The sequence below is a fragment of the Lynx canadensis genome, chromosome A2 (genome assembly GCF_007474595.2).
Source record: "Lynx canadensis isolate LIC74 chromosome A2, mLynCan4.pri.v2, whole genome shotgun sequence".
NCBI lineage: Eukaryota > Metazoa > Chordata > Mammalia > Carnivora > Felidae > Lynx > Lynx canadensis.
The window spans coordinates 112550514-112559650 of NC_044304.2; positions in this window are offsets into that span (position 1 = coordinate 112550514).

The window sequence follows — 9137 nt, forward strand, 5'->3', positions numbered from 1 at the left end:
TTTCTTTTAATGTTTTATTTATTTTTGAGAGAGAAACAGAGCACGAGCAGGGGAAGGGCAGATAGAGAGGGAAACACAGAATCGGAGGCAGGCTCCAGGCCCTGAGCTGTCAGCACAGAGCCCGACGTGGGGCTCAAACTCACAAACCATGAGATCATGACCCGAGCCAAAGTCGGAGGCTTAACCCACTGAACCACCCAGGCGCCCCTGGCCTATTTCTTGATACATATGTCCCAATTCTAACCCACCAATATAACCAATATAACCAAATCAAAGGAAATTCTTCCGTATCTATCATTGCTGAGAATGAATATTATGATTAAAGGTCCAATTAATTCTAACTATTAAATACATTATTATTTTGACTCTTTTTTAGAAATTGTGCCACTTATAAAATGAACATGATCATTTGATATGTTCCTTTTTTTTACCAGTAAATATTATAATTGATGACATCTTAAAATCAAAGATACAGGGTTCCATTAATATTTTTTTCTCTTTAGGGGCACCCATGTGGCTCAGTCAGTTGAGTATCTGACTTCAGCTCAGGTCATGATCTCACTGTTGATGAGTTCAAGCCCCACATCGGGCTCTGTGCTGACAGCTCAGATCCTGGAGTCTGCTTTGGATTCTGTGTCTTCCTCTCTCTACCCCTCACCCACTCACATGCAAGCACTCTCTCGCTCACACTCTCTCAAAACGAAATAAAAACATTTAAATTTTTTTTAAATATATATTTTTTTCTCTTTAGAAATTTTTTTTATATTAAACATAATTTATTGTCAAATTGTCTTCCATACCACATCCAGTGCTCATCCCAACAGGTGTCTTCCTCAATGCCCATTACCTACCTTCCCCTCTCCCCCATCCCCCATCAACCCTCAGTTTGTTCTCAGCATCCAAGAGTCTCTGGCGGTTTGCCTCCCTCCCTCTCTGTAACTTTTTTGTTCTCCCCTTCCCTTCCCCCATGGTCTTCTGTTAAGTTTCTCAAGATCCATATATGAGTGAAAACATATGGTATCAGTCTTTCTCTGCTTGATCTATTTCACTTAGCATACTACCCTCCAGTTCCATCCACATTGCTACAAACGGCCAGATTTCATTCTTTCTCATTGCCAAGTAGTATTCCGCTAAATATAAACCATATCTTCTTCATCCATTCGTCAGTTGATGGACATTTAGGCTCTTACCATAATTTGGCTATTGTTGAAAGTGCTGCTATAAACATTGGGGTACAAGTGCCCCTATTCATCAGCACTCCTGTATCCCTGGGGTAAATTCCTAGCAGTGCTATCACTGGGTGACAGGGTAGATTTATTTTTAATTTTTTTGAGAAACCTCCACTCTTTAGAAATGTATTGAACAGAACTGGATTAATGTTATATGTTAGTTCATGACACAAAGCCATTAATCTATATATAAGCACCTTAAATAACAAAGCACCAAAATACATGAAGCAAAATTGATAGCAATGAAGGGCAAAGATGACAGTCAATAATAATATCCCACTATAAATAATGGATAGAACAGCTAGAGAGAAGATCAACAAGGAAACAGAAGACTTGAATTAAAGTACAAACTTAGTACTAGCTCTAACAGAATCTATAAAACATTCAACACAACAACAGAATATATATTCTTCTTAAGTATACATGGAACATTCATTAGGATAGGCCATATGTTAAACCATAAAGCAAACATCAGCAAAAAGGAAAAGGTAAAAACAATACAAAGTGTGTTCTTTTGATCACAGTGGAATGAAATTAAAATCCTTTAGCAGGAAAATATTTGGTAAAATCACAAATATGTGTAAATTAAGCAAAGCACTCTTGAAAAACCAATAGGTCAAATGAGAAATCAAAGGAGATATCAGAAAATATATTGAGGTAAAAAAAAAAGAAAACATACCAAAACTTATGGGATGCTAAAGCAGAGCTTTAGAAGGAAATTTCTAACTGTTTATGTCTATATTGAGAAATAATAGAGAATTCAAATGAAAACCTAGCTTTCCTCCTTAAGACACTAGAAAAGAAGGACAAACAAAGCCTAAAGCAAGCAGAAAGAAGGAAATAATAAAGATTATAGGAGAAAAAAATGAAATAGAAAATAGAAAAACAATGGAGAGTATCAATGAAACCAAAAGGTGGTTCTATTAAAATAACAAAATTGGAAAATGTTTAACTATGTAGACCTGGAAAAAAGACATAATCTCAATTTACCAGAATAAGTAATGAAAGAGGGGACATTACACACATAAAAAGGATAATAAAGGAGTACTACAAACAATTAGACACCAATAAGATAACTTAAGAGGAAATGGACAACTCCTAGAAAGATGCAAAGTAACAAAACTGGCTCAAGAAGACTGCACTGAAAAGCACAAAACATTGTTGAAAGAAATTAAAGACAATAAAAATAAATGGGAAAACATCTCATGTTCATGAATCAGAAGACTGAACACGATTAAAATGGCAACATTCCCCAAAGTGATCTATAATTCAACACAATTGAAATCCCAGCTGACTTTTTTGAACAACTTAAAAAGTTCATTTTGAAATACATACGGAATTGCAAGGGACCTAGAAAAGCCAAAACAAAACTGAAAGAGAAAAACAAAGTAGAAGGAATCACCCTTCCTGACTTCAAATTTTAACTACAAAGCAATAGTAATCAAGACAATGTAGTACTATAACAAAGGTAGACATATAAATCAATGGAATAAAATGGAGAGTGCTGAAATAAACCTATACATCTATAGTCAACTGTTTTTCGACAAGAGTGCCACAATCATTAAATGAGGAAAGGATGCTTTTCTCATCAAATACTGCTGGGACAACTGGATAGTCACATGCAAAAAAAAAAAAAAAAAAAAAGAAGTTGGACCTTAACTTCACATATTCACTAAACTTACTTCAAGATGGATCAAACATCTAAATATAAAAGAACACTATAAACCTATTAAAAAGGTATAGGGATAAATCTTCATGACCTTCAATTTGGCAATGGATTCTTAGATTTGAAATCAAAAGCATAAGTTTAAAAATAGATAAACTGAAAAAAGTAGCTGTGTGCAAGCAACTTTAACAGAGATCAAAACCACCCCAAAGTAAATTCTGCCCTGGGGAGAAGGGAAGGAAACCACACGTACCAGTTTGACTGCAGGCTGTGGACAGACATCTGGTCTGACTACGGTCCTCACCCACCAGAAAAAGCTTCTCAGGAGACAATTTAGGGAGAGTGCCCTGCAGTTTGGTGCGACCACAATATGGCAAATGACTGGTCTGACCCAATTCAAGCCCAAGGTGGCCCCAGACAACTGGAATGAAGGCAGATGTGACTCAGCCACGAAAGTAGTGGTGTGCGCATAACACACACAGGAGACATTCCTGAAGTGCTATGTTCCGGTGAAAAGGGGATGTTGTAGTACAATGCACCACAGGACCTCTTCTTCATAAGGTCATTACTTTAAAGAGCAGGAGACATAGCTGACATTCCTAACACAGAGAAACAGATAGAAAGTTAGACAAAATGAGGAGACAAAGGAGTATCTCTCAAACAAAAGAATCAGGCAAAATCACAGCAAGGGACCTAAAGGAAATGATGATAAGCAGTATGCCTGATAAAGATTTTAAAGTAATGGTCATATCTCAACAAGATACTAGCAAATCAAATCCAACAGTACATTAAAAGAATTATTCACCAGGAACAGGTGGGATTTCTTCTTGGGCTGTGAGGGTGGTTCAATATTCACAAATCAACCAATATGATATAACACATTAATAAAAGAAAGGATAAGAACCATATGACCTTCTCAATAGATGCAGAAAAAGCATTTAACAAAATACTGCATCCAGTCTTGATAAAAATCCTCAACAAAGGAGAGATGGATAAAACATACCTTAACATCATAAAAGTCATATACTAAAGACCCACAACTAATAGCATCCTCAATGGAGAAAAACTGAGAGCTTTCCCTCTATCGTCAAGAACAAGACAGGGATGTCCATTCTCACCATTACTATTTAATATAATACTGGAAGTACTAGCCTCAACAATCAGACAACAAAAAGAAATAAAAATCATTGAAATCAGCAAGGAAAAAGTCAAACATTCACTATTTGCAGATGACATGATGCTCTATATAGAAAACCTGACACAAAAAATTTGCTAGAACTAATAATATGTGAATTCAGCAAAGTTGCAGGATATAAAATCAACAGTGCAGAAATCTCTTGCACTTCTATGTATCAATAATGAGGCAACAGAAAAAGAAATCAAGGAATCAATCCCACTTACAGTTGCACCAAAAACCGTAAGATACCTAGGAATAAACCTAACCAAAGAGGTAAAAGATTTAGAGTCTGAAAACTATAGAACAGTTATGAAAGAAATTGAAGAAGACACAGAAATATGGAAAAACATCCCATCTCTGGAATTGGAAGAACAAACATTGTTAAAATGTCCATACTACCCAAAGAAATCTACACATTTAATGCAATTCCTATCAAAATACCAACAGCATTTTTCACAGAGCTAGGAAAAACAATCCTCACATTTGTATGGAACCACAAAAGACCCCAAGGAGCCAAAGCAATCTTGAAAAAGAAAAGCAAACCTGGAGGCATTATGATTCTGGACTTTAAGTTCTATTACAAACCTGTCGTCATCAAGACAGCATGGTACTGGCATAAAAACAGACACATAGATCAATGGAACAGAACAGAAAACCCAAAAGTAGACCCACAACTATATGGCCAATTAATCTTTAACAAAGCAGGAAAGAATATCCAGTGGAAAAAAAAGACAGTCTCTTCAACAAATGGTGTTGAGAGAACTGGACAGCAACATGAAGAGAATGAATCTGGACCACTTTCTTACACCATACACAAAAATAAACTCAAAATGGATTAAAGATTTGAATGTGACACCTAAAACCATCAAAATCCTAGAAGAGAACATAGGAAGCAACCTCTTTGACATTGGCCATAGGAACTTCTTACTAAATACAACTCTAGAGTCAAGGGAAACAAAAGCAAACATGACCTATTGGGACTTCATCAAGATAAAAAGCCTCCACACACTGAAGAAAACAATCAACAAAACTAAAAGGCAACCTACGGAATGGGAGAAGATATTTGAAAATGACACATCAGATAAAGGGTTAGTATCCAAGATCTATAAAGATCTTCTCAAACTCAATATCCAAAAAACAAATAATCTGGTTAAGAAATGGGCAAAAGACATAAATAGACATTTTTCCAAAGAAGACATACAGATGGCTAAAAGATGCTCAGCATCACTCATCATCAAGGAAATATAAATCAAAACTATGATGACTGATCACTTCACATCTGTCAGAATGGCTAAAATTAACAACACAGGAAACAAGAGATATTGGTGAGGATGCAGAGAAAGGGAAATCCTCTTACACTGAATGCAAACTGGTGCAGCCACTCTGGAAAACAGCATGGAGGTTTCTCACAAAGTTAAAAAGACCACTGTATTATGACCTAGCAATTGCACTGGTAGGTATTTACCCAAAGGATACAAAAATACTGATTCAAAGGGATACATGCACCCTGATGTTTATAGCAGCATTAACAATAGCCAAATTATGGAAAGAGCCCAAATGTGCATCAACTGGGGTGCCTGGGTGGCTCAGTCGGTTAAGTGATTTCGGCTCAGGTCATGAACTCACCATTCGTGAGTTGAAGCCCCGCATGGGGTTCTGCACTGACAGACAGCACAGTGCCTGCCTGGGATTCTATTTCTCTCCCTCCTGCTCCTCCCCACACAAAATAAATGAATAAAATAAATTTTAAAAAAGGTACATCAACTGATGAATGGATAAAGAAGTTGTGAACTATATATATATATATATATGAAATGGAATACACATACATATGAAATGGAATATTACTCAGTCATCAAAAAGAATGAAATCTTGCATTTGCAATGCCGTGGATGGAGCTAGAGTATATTATGCCAAGCAAAATAAGTCAGTGAAAGACTCATATGTGGAATTAAAAAAAAATAAATAAAGCAAATGAACATGGGGGTATAAAAGAGAAGAAAACCAGGAAACAGACTCTTAACTACATAGAACAAAGTGATGGCCAATGGAGGGAGGTGGGCAGGTGGATGGGTTAAATTGGTGATGGGTATTAAGGAGTACACTTGTTGTGATGAGCACTGAGTGCCGTATGGAAGGGATGAACCACTAAATTCTGCACCTGAACCTAATAGTACACTGTGTGTTAACTGGAATTTATTTAAAAACTTTAAACATTAAAAAAAAATCAGTTACAACCACTATTTTAGTGTCTACTATGGATCCAGAATTTTACACAAATTATTGGCACTTTAAATCTAATTAAATGTATTATTTGATTCAACAAACATTTATTAATCTCCACTATGTGTCAGGCATTGGATAAGTAACAGAAAGCAGAATGAACAAAAAACTGAGTTTAAAAAAAATGGCAAATAAGCACATGAAAAGATGCTCAACATCATTAGTCAACAGAAAAATGCAAATAAAAACCACAAGGAAATACCATTTCACACCTACTAGGATGGCTAAAATCAAAAAGTTATATGTTAACAAGTGTTGGTAAACATTTGAAAAAATTGGAACCCCCATATACTGATAGAAAAAATGTAAAATGGTGCAACCATTTTGGAAAAAATCCTGACATTTGCTCACAGAGGCAACATATGTCTCAGCAATTTCACTCCTAGATAAATACCCAAGAAATGAAAACATATACCCACACAAAAAGGTGTACATGCAGCATTATTCATAATAGCTGAAAGGTAGAAACAATCCAGATCTTCATCAGTGAACAAATGGATAAGCAAATATAACTTCATTTACATGAAAGTTCAGAATAGAAATAGAAAGTAAACAGAAATAGAAAGTAAATTAATGGCTGCTTAGGATAGGAAGGAAGGAGTGGTGGGTAGGCAGGCTGGTGACAGATAAAAGGTATGGAGTTTCTTTCTGAGATGAAAATGTTCTAATATTGACAGTGGTGATGTTTGTATTTATTTCCAAATATACTAAAAACCATTGAATAGTACATTTTAAATAGGAGGATTATATATTAATTGTATTTCAAGAAATCTATTTAAGAATTGATAATATAGCAATAAAGTTGCTAATACAGCAAACAAAAATTAATAATATAGAAAAAAAGTACCAGGGGAAGAATTAGACCATCTTGAAGAATTAGACCAGGGGAAGAATTAGACCATAAAAGGAGATTTTAACATCTCTTCCAACTACTTACAGATCATGCAGATTAAAAATCAGCTACTATAGAAATTTCAATGACATAACTAATACTGAATGAATGGAACAAATATTAGAGTCCACATTTTTCTCAAGCACACATGGAACATTTACAAAATCAATCATGTATAAGGCCATAAAACTACTCCCCAAAGTTGAATGTGTCATACAAACCCCCTTCTGTGACTAGAAAGCAATTAAGTAAGAAATTAATAACAAAAAGAAATTATAATCCCACATATTTAGAAACAAACTCATTAGTCAAAAAAGAAGTCATAACAGAAATTTTAAAAACATTTCCATATATTTTTACCCATTTTTAAGAAATCTGAAATGTAGTAAGACATAATAAGTGCTACTTATAATAAAAAATGTCACAAATAAGTAGATTGAGGCCTTGCAGTTTCTCAAGGATTGTTTGGCTTATATAATCACAATCAAAGCAATGAATAAAAAATTTTTAGCTGACAAGATAAGAGACTTTACTCAGCTATACACAAAAATTTGGATTTTGCTGAAGACTCCCCTATGAATGATTTTATGTAAAAAGCTAACAAAGTCAGACTTATTAAGCTCTTCTCCCATAAATACACAATTTTCAGTATCCATTTTCATGGGAGAAGTGTCAGAGAGTTACTGATTTTTGTCATCACTCACCCAGCAAAAATTATTCCAATTAAAAAGATATTCAGATATGAAGAGCCTAAATAAACAGAGCTTTATAAACAAGTGTTTTTCCTAAGGTTTTCCTTTCCCCACCTAAATCATTCAAAGTTTAAATACATCCATTTTAATAGGCCTCCCAGAAACAGTATCATAACTTCAACAAACAAAAACATACCCACAAATTTATTTCACAATTTTATCAGCACTGGCTGATACGATAATTGCATAAATGCTATAGATATTTTATTGACCCAACTTAAAATACATTTTTCCTGGGAAAAAAAATGGTATGTTCCATACAAGACAAGTTGTACAGAACTAATGATTTAAGTATAGGTAGTTAGGAATACCATCAAGTTAAAATATTCTATTTTTTTTTTAACTTATACACCTATAACGTACAAGTTGTTTTTAGAATAAGAGTGATTGGCTAAAATATGTCAATCATATATCTGATAGATACAACAAGCTACCAAACTAAAATTTCTAGAGTCTAAGTTGTCTTTTGACATTTAGAATAAAACTTTAAAATCTAGATGCTAAAACTTAGCCATGGAGCATGATAGGATTTTTGTTCTATACATGTATCAGAAATATGAAGTATTATATAGAATAAAGATTTAAGAAAAGTTTCAACAATATTAAGATACAATTTCAAGATTCTCAGTAATGTTTCTTTTTGTTAAATTTTTTTTCAATATATGAAATTTATTGTCAAATTGGTTTCCATACAACACCCAGTGCTCATCCCAAAAGGTGCCCTCCTCAATACCCATCACCCACCCTCCCCTCCCTCCCACCCCCCATCAACCCTCAGTTTGTTCTCAGTTTTTAAGTCTCTTATGCTTTGGCTCTCTCCCACTCTAACCTCCTTGTTTGTTTGTTTGTTTGTTTTTTTCCTTCCCCTCCCCCATGGGTTTCTGTTAAGTTTCTCAGGATCCACGTAAGAGTGAAAACATATGGTATCTGTCTTTCTCTGTGTGGCTTATTTCACTTAGCATCACACTCTCTAGTTCCATCCACGTTGCTACAAAGGGCCATATTTCATTCTTTCTCATTGCCACATAGTACTCCATTGTGTATATAAACCACAATTTCTTTATCCATTCATCAGTTGATGGACATTTGGGCTCTTTCCATAATTTGGCTACTGTTGAGAGTGCTGCTATAAACATTG